The 17058-nt window shown below is 42.0% G+C and overlaps 1 protein-coding gene across 6 annotated transcripts in view; it reads left to right on the top strand.

Annotated features, from left to right (window-relative positions):
- Window positions 1–17058, top strand: part of LOC128656206 (glutathione hydrolase-like YwrD proenzyme) — a 628013-nt gene that overhangs the window by 43072 nt on the left and 567883 nt on the right. Inside the window, exon 1 of one of the 6 annotated variants that reach the window (XM_053709981.1) lies at window positions 13268–13330. The exons of 4 other annotated variants lie outside the window; for them this stretch is intronic. The gene's annotated coding sequence lies outside the window, so the exon portion shown is untranslated. Of the gene's footprint in view, window positions 1–13267; window positions 13331–17058 lie in introns of those variants that run through there. One more of the 6 variants, XM_053709988.1, reaches the window with a different exon arrangement.

Genomic DNA, 17058 nt, shown 5'->3' on the forward strand with positions numbered 1-17058 from the left:
TACCAGCCCTTAAAAGGGCCATTTGTGGGGCATGCCCCAAAGAATTCAGCTCTTTTGTCTGTAAAAGAAAAATACAACCCCCCCCAACATTAAAACCCACCACCCACATACCCCTAATCTAACCCAAACCCCCCTTAAAAAAACCTAACACTAATCCCCTGAAGATCATCCTACCTTTAGTCGTCTTCACTCAGCCGAGCAGCGATGGAACCGAAGAGGAGAAATCTTCCATCCGATGAAGTGATCCTCCAAGCGGCACTGAAGAAGTCTTCCATCCGGGCGAAATAAATCCTAAGATAGCTACAATATAATTATTATTTATATTGTAGCTATATTAGGGTTTATTTTAAAGGTAGGTATTTAGTTTTAAATAGGATTAATTTAGTTCATAATAGAAATATTATTTAGATTTATTTAATTAATATTTAAGTTAGGGGGGTGTTAGGGTTAGTGTTAGACTTAGGTTTAGGGGTTAATAAATTTATTACAGTGGCGGCGGTGTAGTGGGGGGCAGGATAGGGGTTAATAAATTTATTATAGGTGGTGGCGACGATGTAGGGGGGCAGATTAGAGGTTAATAAATTTAATATAGGTTGCGGCAGGGTCCGGGAGCGGCGGTTTAGGGGTTAAACTATTTATTTAGTTGCGGCGAGGTGCGGGATCAGCAGGATAGGGGTTAATAACTTTATTATATAGGGCGACGGTATAGGGGGGGCAGGATAGGGGTTAATAGGTATAATGTAGGTGGCAGCGGTGTCCGGGAGCGGCGGTTTAGGGGTTAATACATTTATCAGAGTTGCGGCAGGGTCTAGGAGCGGCGGTTTAGGGGTTAATACATTTATCAGAGTTGCAGCAGGGTCTAGGAGCGGCGGTTTAGGGGTTAATACATTTATAAGAGTTACGGCAGGGTCTAGGAGTGGCGGTTTAGGGGTTAGTAACTTTATTTAGTTGCGGGGGGGCTCCAGGGGCGCCGGTATAGGGGGTAGAACAGTGTAGATAGTGTGGGTGCTTAGTGACAGGCTAACAATAAAGCTGGGAAAAAGCCGAAGAGCAGCGAGATCGGATGAGTGATAACTCTCACAGTCCGCTGCTCATCGCCCCGTACTTGGTGCGCGGCTTTTTGACAGCTTTATTTGATAACTTAGGCGAAATTTTTCAGGTCCGCGGCGGCGATGTGAGGCGAGCTTAGGCGGGCGTATTGGGCCGGCGAAGGCAGGAAAGTTGACACGTTGATAACTACCCCCCAGAGACTGTTCCCTTAACCTCCTCCTATTGGGTCAGCTTAAGGTGTCGCAGGGACTTTTCCCTTAGCCTTCTCTTGTTATATTATCATTGTACTCCTTTGTGATATCCTCTGCTGTTGCTTACGCAGCACTGGATGGGCTCTCTACTTGAAGCAGTCTTCTCTGCATCTGTTAAAGTGATGGTAAACTTGACATGTTTTAAAATAAGTTCCTGATACTAAGCAATATATTAGAGGGACTTTAATTGATCATTTCTAATAAAGATGCACTGTAACTTTTTAATCAAGCCATGCCATTAAAATCCCCCGTGCTCAAGCTGCCCACTTCAAAACAATTTTTTTCTGTGAGCTAACGTTAGAACTGTTCTCTAATCGCCACTCTAGCCATATGGCTCTGGAGAACAGTTCAAAGCATTATCTCACAAAATACGTGTTTTGAAGTGGTTGGCCGGAAAGTGGGGTGTTAGAATGGAACAGCTAGATTAAAAAGTAAGTTACAGCTCATCTTCATTAGATGTGATGAATTAAAGTCCCTGTAAAATATTGCTTAGATTTCAGACCTGATTTTAAAATATGTCAAGTTTACCAAAAACTTTAAGCACAATAAAGTGAGTGCATTTCAGGTAAGTGACAGTTCATAGAATTGCACTCACATAGCCACCTTGTATATTTACAGATTTTACTTAGTAATTGTGTAAGTGGGGGAAATGGTGTATTTTATCTTTGGACACTCCTCTTTTATGGCTATTTTTTTATTTATTTTTTTGCTGTGGTTTTTATTGGTTGATGTTTTAACTTTTTATTTGACTTTTCAGAGGCTATTATTTATAGTGTGGCTCAGTTTAGTGCTGGCGTAGTCTGAAATCGCTGGTGCATTACAGTAACGCGTTCCTTTTTCTCAATAGTGCGCTCTTTTTTTCTTTTGCATGTATTGCCTCTTAATCGAGCATTCAGCCACGCTAAGGTTAATTGGCTTTGTCTGGGCCCAATTCCTGACATACCTTCTTCCCCTATGGGTCTGGGGTCACCATTTTCTGCTTTCATGCATTACTGCGATTTGGAAGGGGTATTTTTTTTTTCTTATCTACCATGAATAGGTAGATTTCATTTTGATTCTCTATATGATTATTTTTATTTTTTTTAAACTTATGTGAGCCTTTATAACCGAACTAAAATGCAGCTTATCTGCTCAGACTGTTCTATTTCACACCTATATTATTACATTTGTCCTACAATATTTATTTATATTTCTGCTGATTATAAATTTAAAATTTCAAAAGTGTGCAGAAATGTATTTCTAGGCGGTACTAATTGTCTGTGTATTTATTTTTTAATTCTATCTAGATGGAGCACATTGAACTGTCTCCACTTTATTTCATTTACAGGGTCCACAGACCATTTATTGCTGACTTTGCTCCTTAAATTTCAAGCAACCGTATACGTATGTCTACTGGTAAACAACTATGGTAGATTTTTCTACTCATAATGTTCCTATCTTTAGACAGCTGCTTCATAACTTGTGTTCCATACAGAGCTTGATAAATAGGCCCCTTTATGTTTAAATTTTGAGCTTTTACTCTCCTTAAGAAAGGAAGTTTTTAGCTTTTACAATTCTAAGCTTATGGACAAAATTTGTAAGATAACTGGACTCCTGCAGTCCCTCAGGTAAATTATCTAAGAGTTGGTTTTTTAAAATGAAGTGCATTATAGGGTGCCTAACAGCCCCCCAGATTTTCCTCTGTGGTGAAAAACTTTTTTTCTCTGCATCTTTGCTATTTGTTGAGAGGTTTTAAGTATTTTAGGTGGTCAAGACCCTAATCCAGCTCGAGAAAAATCTATCATACAATTTGATTTGATTTTGTTCTGCTTTTGCTAAACATCTAGATACATTTCCTATTTCTGAGGCCATTTCAGATCTTATTTTCTTGGAATAGGCCATGCCAGGATATTCCCTTTATCAGCTTCTATGATAGAGCTTTGGGGAGTCTTTTTTAAAGTGGATGTGTCAATTACTACTTTAGCCATATGATTTGTTATTACTTTTCAGGATAGTTCTTTGTTCAGGGACCCCATGGATAAGAAATTTGGTTTCTTTCCTGAGAAAGGTCCTGTTTTTCTCAACAGTTTTGACATACTGTAGCTGTGGTAGTTGCAGTCTGTTCACTGTGAAAATCTGTCTCTTCTAATTTCAGAAGGTTCTGTTTTTGAAGATTTTCAAAATCCTTTGAATCTTCTAAACTCAGTAAATTCCTTATTTGGGATTTTACTCATTTGTCATTTTAATCGTTACTCATGTTAATGCTAAGATATGACTCTCCACCCAATAAAGCTTTGTGGCTCATTTCTTGGTTAACATACAAGACCAATATACCACCTCCACCAAACTCTACAGTAGGCACTGTGTATTCTACTGGCATCTGCCACACCCATATTCTTCCATCAGACGGCAAGACGGTGAGATGTGATTCATCACTCCAGAGAACACATTTCCACTGCTGCAGAGTCCAATGGTGGTCTACTTTGTACCATTCAAGCTGTAGCTTGGCATAGTGCATGTTAATATAAAACTTGTGTACCGCTGCTCGGCCATTGAAACCCATTTTATGAAGCTCCCGATGCAGTTCTCTACGTGCCATCACCCGCACAGTCTAGTCAAAAATAAACTCATGATTTAGATAGGGTATGTATATTTTAAACAACTTTCCAATTTATTTTTATCATCAATTTTGCTTTGTTCTCTTGGTATTCCTAGTTGAAAGCTAAACCTAGGTAGGCTCATATGCTAATTTCTTAGCCCTTGAAGGCCACCTATTATCTGAATGCATTTTGACAGTTTATTACAACTAGAGGGCATTAGTTCATGTGTGCTATATAGATAACATAGTGCTCATGCCTGTGGAGTTACCTAGGAGTCAGCGCTGATTGGCGAAAATGCAAGGCTGTCAAAAGAAATGAAATAAGGGGGCAGTCTGCAGAGGCTTGGATACAAGGTAATCATGGGAATTTTTTTTTTTTATTATAATTGTTGGTTGTTAAAAACTAGGGAATGGGTAATAAAGGGATTATCTATCTTTTTAAACAATATCAATTCTGGTGTAGACTGTCCCTTTAAGGGTTTAAGATTACATGCTCAATCTGAATAATAAACATTTAATTTTAACTCTACTGCCCCCTTAATTAAAATCATTGCTCCTTTGTTAAACAATGCAAATGTACCTCAATTTGACCATAGTTTTGGCACACACACTAGATTAATTGATTTTGTTTTTAGAGTTTTATGTTACCAGAAGTTTAAACAACTTACAACAGCAATGGAAACTAGTCTTATGTGGCTAGTGGACAGGACTCGTTTTACTAAAATGCTGTGTAGATTTAGCATGTGCCCTAATATGATACTACTCAGGAGGTATTATAAAGAAAGGGTTGTCTCTATGATATAAATATTTCTCCTATGTGGATGATAATTGGATATAGGTTTTCCATTTTATTAACATTGTATTAATAAAATTCCTTTAAATCCATAAATGCACTAACTCAATTACGGCCCAATTCTCAAAAATTTGCCAGAAAAGAGAGAAATCATCAGATTATTTTACTGAGCATTATACTATAAAGTATGTGACTGTCCTTAACATAATGGCGGGCCCCACAAACAGGGGAACATAATGGGAGGGGTCCTTTGACCTCATGGGAGGAGGTAGGCCCTATGGGTGTTTGGAAGAAGGAGTGGCTTCATAGAGGGGTATATAAGTTTTAGGGGGCATGTTTTAGCGCCATTAAAAAATTACCTGACTGTGGGAAGGAGCTTAGAGGAGATTTTGAAGAAGGGAGCTGTTGTGTTGGAGCATGGAGATCGAGATGCTGCTCTTGAAGATCTGGGCCATCGCTGATGAGAGGGGTTCAGCTTGGATCTGTGACTAATTTTCGGGTCTTCTGGGGACAGAGGAGGTCATTGCTGGGGAGGAATCTTCGGCTCCTAGGACCCGCCCCATGCGGCAGTCACGGCCTCCTGTACAGCTCAGTCCTGAGCAAAGGGCTTCAGGCATGCGTCACAGAAGGAGTCCTAGCAGGGACGCTAGGAGACCAGCGAAGAAGGCTTATACGGCATCGGGAGTGGTGTCGGAGGCGCCTGCATCCGTTTCCCTGGGTGATGATCGTCATGCCGTGGCAGTGGTGGTGGACGTCCATGCGGATCCATCTGAGGTGCCAGGTAAGATTTTGTTGCCAGAGCTGTTACACAGCTGGGAGGGGCCTGAGCTGGAGGGCATGGTGTTGGATGCGGCAGTACACGTGGGACCCGACAGCTCCACAGAGCCAGTTTCTTTTATGGGGGGATTAGGATCATGCTTGGCAGAGGGATCAAGTTGAGGATCAAGGGGGTATTTCTGGTCTGGGGGGCAGTGACTTCATGATTATTGATGCGTGGCCTACTAGGGGTGAGGAGGGAGGTGTTAGCCCTTCATTATATCCTGTGACTTATATTGTGGATGGGGGAGCTGGGCCCAGTGCTAGGGGGAATTCCAGTAGGAGGTGCTCTGGGAAGGCTTTTCAAAAAGTGCAGCCTACATGGCCTTCAAGGCCTCTTAGGAGGTGAGGGGGGGGGGGAGGATATCACGTAGTAGGAGTGTCCCTAGTGTTTACTTGGACCATGTCTTTATTGATTATTTACCAAGCTCATCAGAAGGTGAGGATGTGGTCCCTTCTTCAGTCCCTAGGGGTGCTACATTTAAGGGGTTCCATGCAGTCTTCACGAAGGGGAACTTTGTCTGGGCCTACTGATGAGGGTCATGCTGTTTGTGCTAGTGCAACTGCAGGTATTAATAACAATTTTTCTGTAGCAGGTTCGGTGTGCTCCAGGGTTTCTAAATTACAGGGTCATGTGCCTCTTGACGGCGGGGAGGAGGACCCTTTCCGCCTAGCAGAATCCTGGACAGACTCTATTCGACTGGACCCTGAGGTGGACTCCTTAGGGGGTGAGGCCCTTGATTCTACGGTAGGAGTAGGTGGCTGTACTCACATGGGTGGGGGAACAGTTGAGTCTGAGGCTCACATGAGGCCTCATGTTCAGTCTGGGTTTAGGGGTAGTGGTTTAGGTAGAGTGTCCTTTCAACATGGTGGGCGGATGGCCGGAGTTGCCAGTTTAAGGGGTAGAGGTGTTAGGGCTGTGCCTCAGAGGGGTAGGGGATTTTTGAGGAAGGTGGGTTGTAAGGGGGGCAGTTCCTTAAAAACGGGCATGCCTGGGAAGCAGGTTGGGATTGGGGATTGAGGCAGGAGCCTTTTGAGACGGACTAATGATTTGGTCCAGAGGGAGCACAATGTTTTGTTTGAGGGGGATCATCACGTTGGTGTTTTACAGATTCCTCATGATGGTACAAGTTCATTGGGAAGAGAGCCAGCCATCATTGTGACAGCTTGAGCAGTTTTGCCTCAGTCAGAGGCGCAGGAGGTGACAGCAGTGACAGGTGAGATGTCTGCTAGAACACATTCCCAGGGGTCTTTGTGTGGTGTGAGTGGGGGGTCGGATGGTGGTGATAGGGTTTCAATGCATTTGTTTGAGGGTGTTATTGTATTCAGTTGAGGCTTCCGTTGCTTCTACAACACCTCAAACGCCAGCCGCTAGGGCTTGGGTTCCTCCCATGGCTGGGGTTTCTCAGGTGGGTCCATATGGTACTACTGGGGGTAGTCAGTAAGTTTTGCCCTCGGGCGCTCCCCCTGCCATAACTACGGTGGTTCCTATAGTTCCTCAGGGCACTCTTGGTGAGGCCCCTGAGCTTCGTGTGGCTGACACGGCAAAGTCTCAGTCGTGCCTTTGTTCCATTGGTCCTTTGGGTTCACACTTGACCAAGGAACTTAGGGATAAGATCTGTTCCAGGGAATATATTGAGTTGTATTCCTTGCTCCCTTTGGAGCAGTCATTTGAGGTCCCTGATGATTCTAAGAAGGACAGTTCCTAAAAAGTGGAAGATGAGCATAAGAAGTGTTATCGGAAATTGCCTAAAACCTTTACCAATTGGTTTCAGGCATTCGTTATTTATGCTAGCATCATGACTGAGAAGTTCCTGGATCAGGGGGCTCCTATGTTTTGCTATCTAGACGAAATTACTGCTGCTCAACGTACATACAGGGGTAGGGCATGGTGGACGTACAACGAGCATTTTCATCAACTCGCTGTAAAGCCCGATATGGGATGACCGGGACATGGGTCTCTGGCTGAAAGTTATGACTCAGCTGAGGGTGGCACTGTCCTTTCGGACAATCTGCCGGCAGTCCGGCTTTGGCCGCTTTGCAGGCGGCAGGCAGAAAAGGTTTCTGCTTTGCATAGAACAAGGTGCAGTGTAAGTGGGGGGTCTTCCTGCAAGTTTAGCCACGAGTGCTCTGGTTGTGGGGGAGCCCATTCTTTCACAAAATATTTTAGGAAGGGAAAAGTCGCAGGTAAGCTGGAACCTCCTATGGAAGGGGGTGTCTCCAATCAGGGTTGAAAGGATGGAACCCTTGTTCAGTCGTTACGCTAGTAACTGGGGTTGTCGGGAGAAGGCGGACGGGTTGCTGCATGGCTTTACCTTCAGTTTTATTATCCCCTCAGCTGGGGGTTTGGGTCACTTTGCGGGGAACTTGAAGTCCGCTAGGGAGTGGCCTCAGGTGGTGAGGGACAAGCTTTTAAAGGAGGTTGCTTTGGGTAGGATGGGGGGCCTTTTTTTTTTCTTAGCCTTTACCGGGCTTGCGGATATCTCTATTGGGTGTTGTCCCAAAAAAGGAATCCCGGAAGTTTGGGTTGATCCACCATCTCTCCTTCCCAAAGGGTAGTTCGGTTAATGATGGTATCCCGTCTGAACTAGTGTCTGTGAAATATGCGTCTTTTGATACGGCCGTTCATCTGGTGAGAACGGTGGGTAAGTGCGTGCTAATGGCGAAGGTCGACATTGAGGCGGCCTTTCGTTTGCTTCCAGTGCACTCGGTTTCTCACAAATTACTTGGCTGTTGCTTTGAGGGTGAAGTTTTTGTTGACCTGTGCCTTCCGATGGGGTGCTCCATCTTGTGCTCACTATTCAAAAGTTTTAGCACGTTTTTGGAGTGGGTGATCAGGGAGCAGGCGGGGTTTTCATCGGTTGTCTACTACTTGGATGATTTTCTGTTTGTTGGTCCATTGGGCGATTCTGTTTGTGAGGTGTTGCAGGATGCTTTCTACCATATTGCCGATGATTTTGGAGTGCCTATTGCATTTGAGAAATACAAGGGCCCTGTAACGGTTTTAAGTTTTTTTGGGTATTACTATTGACTCTGAGTTGATGGAATGTAGGCTTCCTGTCTGTAAGGTCCGTGATTTGGTTGAAGTGATTCTGCATTTCCTCTCAGCCTCTAATGTTAAGCTTGTTGAAATGCAATCTTTGATAGGCAAATTCAATTTTGCTTGTAGAATCATTCCAGTTGGTAGGGTTTGCCGCTGGCTGTCGTTAGCTACGGCTGACGTTCGGTAGCCTCATCATTTCATACGTTTGACTGTGCCCATTAAGAAGGACCTGTGGGTTTGGAAGATTAATGGGTCTGCTTTGATTCAGGCATCCAGGGTCTCGAGCTGGGACTGGTGACGGATGCTGCTGGAAGTAAGGGTTTTGGGGCCATCTTTGGGAACGGATGGTGTGCAGCCAAGTGGCCTGAGGAATGGGTGAAGAGTGACGTCATTAAGAATTTGGTGTTTTTGGGATTTTTCCCAATTGTGGTGGCACTGTTTGTTGGAGTACGGAGTTTAGGGACAGGTCTGTCCTGTTATCTACAGATAACATGGGTGTGGTGTCAGTGATTAATTGTTTGAGCTCATCGTCTCCTCCGGTAATTCGTCTGAGGGTTTTTGTTTTGCAGTGTATGAGATTGAATGTATTGGTTAAGGCAAAACACATCCAAGGGGTTCAAAATTCAATCGCTGACACGCTTTCTCATTTGCAGTGGAGACGATTTCGGGAGCTGGCTTCATTTGCAGACGAGGTGGGGAAGGAAGTATCGGAATACTTATGGAGCCTTGGTACAGGGGACTTGCCGATCTGGTGAGATTCTACTTGGCTCCAAGTTGTTGGAAAGCTTATTCCAAGGTTTGGGGTGAATGTGAGTTTTAACTTTATCAGCGAGGTATTTCTGATGGTGACCAGCATTGCCAGAGAGTCCTGTTGGACTGGATATGGTGTTGGAGACTGTGTAGGTTGTCTCCTTCTGCAATCGATAAATGGTTGGCTGCGCTGGCCTTCCGTTTTAAGTTATTGGGGGGGTTGTTGACCTCACTAAGATGTTTTGAATGCGACAAATTATCAAGGACCTTAAGAAGCAAGGAAGTAGGGGTGATGGTCGCCGCCCAGTATCTTTCTTGCTTCTGTCAAAATTGTGGAAGGTGTTGGATGGTTTGTAATTCTGCTTATGAAGGGCTTTTTCAGATGGCTTTTTCTTTGGCCTTTTTTGGAGCTTTCTGCATCACAGAGTTAATGAGTTGTTCAAGAGGGCTTGGGTGTGTCTGATGTCAGAGTAACGGACTTGCATGTGTCCATATTTTTAAGAAGATCAAAGACGGATGAGTTGGGAAAAGGAAAGACAGTAATCCTTTATCCAACAGGGGTTGAGGTGTGCCCGTGCATGGCCCTGCATAGATTTTTAGCAGCTAGGGCGGTGGTGGGGGGGTTCCTTATTGATACACATTGACGGCAGGGCCCTGTCTCAGTATCAATTTAGGGCAGTGTTGGGAAAGGAATTGTGTAAATTAGGTTTCAATCCTAGCAAATTTGTTTCACATTCATTTAGGACAGGTGCGGCCACGTATGCATCTGGTTTGGGGGATAATGTTGTTAAGGGTGTTGGGAGGTGGGCATTCAATAGTTTCCATTCGTATGTCTGTCCACATTTGATACTTTAATTGCATCTGTGCTGTTTCCTCTTTTTCCAGATCCTCTTCAGGTTTGGGTGGTGGACCACTCTTTTATTTACTGGGCATGGAGGGCTGCTGTGGTCAAAGAAGATGGCCTTCAACTTGGTTTTGGAAGGGATAAGGCTGTGTTGAGGTGGTTTGGCATTCGGGCCTGCGGTGGGACCAAGTCTTTATTATCTGTAGAGGGTTACGCAAAGCAATTTCCTGGTCCCAATGTACTTGTTGTTCATGCTGGTGACAACGACTTGGGATTTCTTCCTCAGAAAGAACTGGTGAGGAGGATTAAGAGGGATTTGTCTCGACTGAGGGATTTGTTCTCAGGATTATTGATAGTGTGGTCTGCGATGGTGCCGCATGCCCTGGGATCAGGCTAAGTTGGACAATAGCAGACGTAAAATGAACAAGTTGGTGTTGTCCTTTATGAGGCGGATTAATGGTGTGGTTGTCAATCATGCTGATTTGGAGGATGTGGGGAATGGTGAGTTTTATGTGCAGGATGGTGTTCACTTGAACGAATTTGGTTTGAGGCTTTTCATTCTGGCCCTTCAAGAAAAGCTTAAATTGCTGATGTGAGGGGTGGCAGAACTGGGGAAGTGGTGACTTCCCAGTTTTTGGCGGGGGTGCTAGCATCAATTTTCAGACCAAGGCATGAAAAAGGCTGGTTGGTAGCCTCCCCAAGGGGTGGGAGAGCAAGGTAATTAGCTCCTTGGGCATGGGGTCCCTTGGAACTGGTTATAAGTCGGAATGGAACGGACTTAGCATCTTGCTAAGTCCAGCTGAGCAAAGACGGCCTGGTAGCAGATAAACTAACCTTTAGTTGGTTGGAAAAGGTTAGGATAATTTGAGGCTAGCACAATAATAAGGCTTGAAATGCAATACGTTATTTTCTTATTATTGCAAAGTTGTTGTTTATGATGTTTTATTTAAGTTATATGTTAAGTTGATAAACTGGCTGTGGCCAGAATTTTATACCACAAATATGGTCTGTCTTTATTTATGTCATGTTAATGTCTAATTTTATATGAGGTTAAGGGCCGTGTAATGGACGATTTAGAGGGTCAAGCATATTAGTGAACTTCACTTATTGAGATACACAGATCACAAGGTAAAAATTGCCTTTAAAACGAATACTGACAAGTAATCTTATAGAATCTCATCAGACCAGAGAGCCATAGTGAGATAAGGAACACTCTTGTGTCAATTTCCAGTATTATAGACTGTACTGGACAGGATACCCCTCTAAGCACTCTTGTCCCCAACGTGATAATAATAATACATATCAAACTATATAATAGATGGATGATAGAATTTAATATCCACTAAGAGACTTTATAATAAAGCTACACTTGCAATATACCGCTGGGTCTACCACATTAGCTTTTGTATCAATCCATTAGTAACTTTTAGCTCCTGGATTGTATGCGTTTACAACAGTTACTATCAGGAGTATAATTTGCTGATTTGCATCACTAATAGAAAAGCATCAATAAATAAGTTATTTTAAAAGTTACTAATTATGGGCTAATTTATAGTTTTGCTCTAATTTATTGTGCGCCCATAAACTGGCAAATTTTCCCGTTTACGGACGCATGATAAATAACCCCAAAATTGCACCCAAAATATAGGGGATAGTTCCTGTATAAAATAAAAAAAAATATCAGCATCTTTGTTTTATTAAATAACTGCACAAAGCAGTTATAAGGGGTTAAAGTGAGCTGGTGTGGGGTGTTAGAAAAAACAATACACCACTGAAAAGTGCCTTTACATTGCGGTCTATGAGTGACTGTGATTTCACTTGAATTTATATATATGTATATACATATATATTTGTGTTAATATGTGTATATATTCATATACATTTCAAATTTGTTGCCCAACGTTCCACAACTTACTCCCTTCGCTGTGCTAGGTTCTCTGCTGTGTCTCATGGCATGAGAACGAGGCTCCCATTGGAGCCTATGAAAGCGCACTCTCGTGAGAGCAAAGCTTCCACGCAATGCGAACCCAAGGTTGCGTTCACATTGCGCTTAACCAGTAATACCAGTGCACATTTGTGTGTGCTGGTATAACGAATGGTGCGCAAATATCGTGCTTGCGAAAGCTCAATTTTGTGATCCACTTGTAATCTGGCCCTATATACATCAAGTTGTTCTACACAAATGCATTTGTGATTTAATCATATAAGACCCAAACTGTAAGGGTTAGGGACTTCTGGTAGCATAACAACTACTTGCGGTATGTGCTGGGGGTTATAAATACCGAACTGCAGACTAATAAGCAGCATATACTGCTGCTTTATGAAATAACTGTCTGAGAATAACTATGTTAGTTTGAAATGGGAAGTCGCATATCATATCAATATAGATATTAGTGGCAGGTAAACATGAACTGCACACTAATAAGGCAAAATATTGTATTGCCTCACACAGAGATATATTAATGTTGATCAAACAACCAGTCAAACCTTAATACCATATTAATAGCTATGATTGTATAGATACCAAAGGCAGTATGATTTATAAAATCAAATAATATCAGAAAGGCAAAATATAATACTACCATTTTTGATATGCATTGCAATTTGTAAATTAAAGGGACAGTCTACTTGAAAATATGGTATTGTTTAAAAAGATAGATAATACCTTTATATTACCCATTCCCCAGTTTTGCATAACCAGCACTTGAATATTAATATACTTTTTCTCAACTGCAGTCCTCAAGTACCCCCAACAGTCCAGGTTTTCATTATAGCTGAACTAGAGCACAGGTGAAATAATCAGCTGATAGGTGAGAGCAGGTTGGTTACCATGGTTACTGATCAGCTGATTATTTCACCTGTTTCTCTAGTTCAAGTGAAGGTAAACTTTGATGAATGATAGCCCAGTTTTTAAAAATACTATTAAAAACAGGGGCACTTTCATTCATCAAAGTTTAGAAAGCAGCTTTTTGTTTAAAAACTTACCTCTCTCCTCTTCACAGCCAGAGCAGCTTCCCCCACCCCCAGATCCTCATTGCTGACGTGTGAAGAGAGAAATCCGGCTACCTCCAATCACGGCATGGCTTCAGGCAATGATTCCCCTGGGGGAAAGTCATGATTGGAGGAAGCCGGATTAGTCATTGCTGATGTGTGAAGAGAGGATCTGCACACGGGGGAAGCTGCTCTAGCTGTGAAGAGAAGAAAGGTAAGTTTTGTTTTTTGTGTATTTTTTTTTAAACAGAAACGGCTGCTTTCTAAACATTGATGAATGAAAGTGTCCCTGTTTATAATAGTATTTTTAAAAACCGGGCTCTCATTCATCAAAGTTTACCTTCACTTTCAATTTAGTTTTTTCAATATCACTGATAAGAAAATTGTTGGACCTGGAGCATTATGATAAGTGGCTCATACAACTATTGACACAGCTGCAACACCGACATCTATTACTCTGAGGAAACAGGCAGTGCTATTTCTGTGGTGTGTAGTACCATCTATATAATATAATATATATAAGCTATATAATATTTTATTGTTCTTTTCTAACATCAATGTCATTGTGTTTCTGAATAAAGAATATCCAGCTTGTGAAAGTTCTCTCTCCCAATCTTCCATATAAGGGGCAAAACAATTGGGGGATTTTCTATCAAAATAGTAAAAAAAAATTAAACGAGATTTCTGGTTGTAAAAAGCATTTTTTTATTTAAATGAGAACTATATCACTGCCTGAGCTGCTTCAAAGTAGCTTCCCAGCACTGGGAGTAGTTTTTGTGAAATCTGTGCGTGTTAAGTGTTAACATAAATTAGCCACCAGCAAAACAGAGCAGGTACTGAACATACAGGATATTTGAGTTTTACAGTGATGTTGTTGTTAATCAGGGATGTGAAGGTGTGACATGATTAATTTGCAGCATTAGATGAAAGCTTAGTTTACATATAGCACAAGACTGAACAGCCACTCTATTATTTCAGGATGGTTAAAAAAATAAATCAAATTCTATCTCAAACAATCCTAATGTTGCACAGAAAATGATTAGAACATTTCAGATAACCCTTCCAAAGCACTGATGTTTAAATCAGTCTCTACCTGTTTACCCCCGCACCACTAAACATACAAACCCTCACAAATGATGATTATCTTAAAAATGTCAAGTACTGCTAAAACTAACCACCAGGAAAATCTGGCCAAGGTGGAGGGAGGACTAAAAAAATACCCTATCTCCCCTTAGCTGACCTAGGGGGGTATAAGAACCTTTGTTTTAAATTGGGGTTATTTGTCCCATAAGCATGAAGGTGAGCAAAGTCTATGGGGTCAATTTATCAAGCACCGTACGGAGCTTGATGCCCCGTGTTTCCGGCAAACCTTCAGGCTCGCCGGAAACAGAAGTTATGAAACAGCGGTCTAAAGACCACTGCTCCATAACCTGTTCCGTCTGCTTTGAGGCGGCAGAGAGAAATCAACCCAATCGGGTTGATTGACACCCTCTTCTAGCGGCCAATCGCCGCAAATCTGCAGGGGGCGGCATTGCACCAGCAGTTCACAAGAACTGCTGGTGCAATGATAACATTTATCGATGTGCAGCGGACATGATATACTACATCATATCATGTCTGCTCGCACTATGTTAAATATACCCTTCTATCTTTCTCTATAGGAAAGAATTGGTCTCCAGCCAGCAAATAGTCCTGTAGCACCTACCTTATGTTTTCAATGTATAAGAGGATAGGGTCTCAAATGAGCCCTATTTCCTAAAGACAGCAGGCACTACACTTGTTGACTGTCTGATTTCAAATTAGAGGTCACTATAACAGTCACCATGGCAACAGTGAACTGTAACACTGTCTAATCAAGCCTCTTTTACAGCAGGGTTCTTTAGCCTGTATGGTGGTCTATCTAATTGGAATAATAACAGCCATTGCCATAGTAACCTCACTGCTCATAAAAATGTATGGTGGTACTTCCAATATACACGTGAGGGTGTATAGTGATATAAAGAGAGGCATGTTGAGGGAATGAGAGAATTGGAGGGGTGGAAAAATATGTCTATGGTTTACTAATCAGAGGAGAAAAGTTATTAGCCCAGAGAGGAAAAGGTTCTAGTCAACTCATCATTAATAATATGAAAATGTATGTGTATATATATATATATATATATATATATATATATATATATATATATATACATATACACAATTGCCAAAAAAAGAAAAGCACTCTCCGTTTTTTCTTAATTAAATATATTACTGTAGTAAATGTTTTTGGGGTTGCCCCCATCCTCAGACTTACATACAAAGCAAACAAACAAACTTTTAAGTGTTACTTTAACCAACCGAGCTCCTGACTGAGCAGTGTCCCCACAGCGCAACTGCGCATGCGCCGGAGTCAGTACAACAGTACTGGAGGGTCAAAACACCACACAATCAAAGTTAAAAGACACAGCAAACTGACAGCAAGTATACTGTCAGAAAAATACAAACATAGCATGTGTGAGGATGGCAGCGTCAAATAACCTTGCTAACCTTGCTGTTAGCCACAATAGCTATATACTAGATGTATGTTACGGGTACCTCTGACTACATAAATTTTGATAGATCAAACAAAGTCTGTACCCTAGATAAACCTGCTTAACATAAAAATCGTAATAACAACACTAGTGACTCATAACAGCATTAATGAACCAATGAATAGCAAAACAGAGCAGGTACTGAACATACAGGATATTTGAGTTTTACAGTGATGTTATTGTGAATCAGGGCTGTGAAGTTGTGACATGATTAATTTGCAGCAGTAGATGAATGCTTAGTTTACATATAGCACAAGACTGAACAGCCACTCTATTTTTTCAGAATGGTTAAAAAATAAATCAAATTCTATCTCAAACAATCCTAATGTTGCACAGAAAATGAATAGAACATTTCAGATAACCCTTCCAAAGCACTGATGTTTAAATCAGTCTTTACCTGTTGTCATGATACAATCATGTGGAGTAGCTGATACCTGGATTGGCTTCCCAGCAGAGGTGGTATTGTCTCAGACTGGAAAGGGTTAAGGTGAACTGTTATTTCTTAGTGTGAAATCTGTATTCAGAGAAGCTGTAAGCTGAGACCCCCCTCCTTCCTTCCCCTTTCCCCCCCTTCCTTCTCCCTCTTTAGCCCTGTGTGTAGGAATGCAAAAAGTCCCTCCCCCTACTGGGATCTAAGACTTGCTTGCATTGGCTGCACTTGTTGTAAATTATAACCAGGGCATTGTCTTTGACAAGACAAAGAAAGTTTGGTTTAAATATGTAACAGAAAGACTTGGGGGGCAGAACTGCCTGGGACTCAAGCCACTAAACATCTGGAATGGCAGCTCTCCACATATCTAAAGGAACTTGGTAATAAGTTAGATATTGTATGTAATTCTTTTCATGTCCCATTTTCTTTTTAAAGAACTGTAGCTTTGCAATTGTATGCTACAACAAGATTTGGGGTTAATGAGGTGTCCCTTTTAAGGTCCTTTTGCAGAGGTGCAAGGTTAAGGGAACCAGAGCTGTGTGCCATTAGCCCCTTCATGCCCACACTCCTCTATTGTGCTTTTTCCCTCCCTCTTGTTGTTTGTTGCTACGCTCAGTATGGAAGAATATAGGAGAATGCCTGAATGGTCTCTGGAGTTTCTTTGCAAGAAAAGAGGAATTACTATTCTTGGCAAAGGGAAAGAACAGCTGATACTGAAATTGCTGGAGGCAGAGGGCCTCACAACAGAGTTTGAAACATTCACAGAAAGGGTTACTGTGGAAGCTGTAACTCAAGACCTGGTACCCAACACTGTTGACCCTCTTGTAGCCCAAGGACTGTTACCTGGTGCTGTTAACCCTGTAAGTGTCATGGAGTCTGAGCTACAGACAGCACTCAGATACTTGGGGGATGTTGAACCCAAACTAAGAATGGAACTGATCC

The sequence above is a fragment of the Bombina bombina genome, chromosome 4 (assembly GCF_027579735.1).
Source record: "Bombina bombina isolate aBomBom1 chromosome 4, aBomBom1.pri, whole genome shotgun sequence".
Taxonomy (NCBI): domain Eukaryota; kingdom Metazoa; phylum Chordata; class Amphibia; order Anura; family Bombinatoridae; genus Bombina; species Bombina bombina.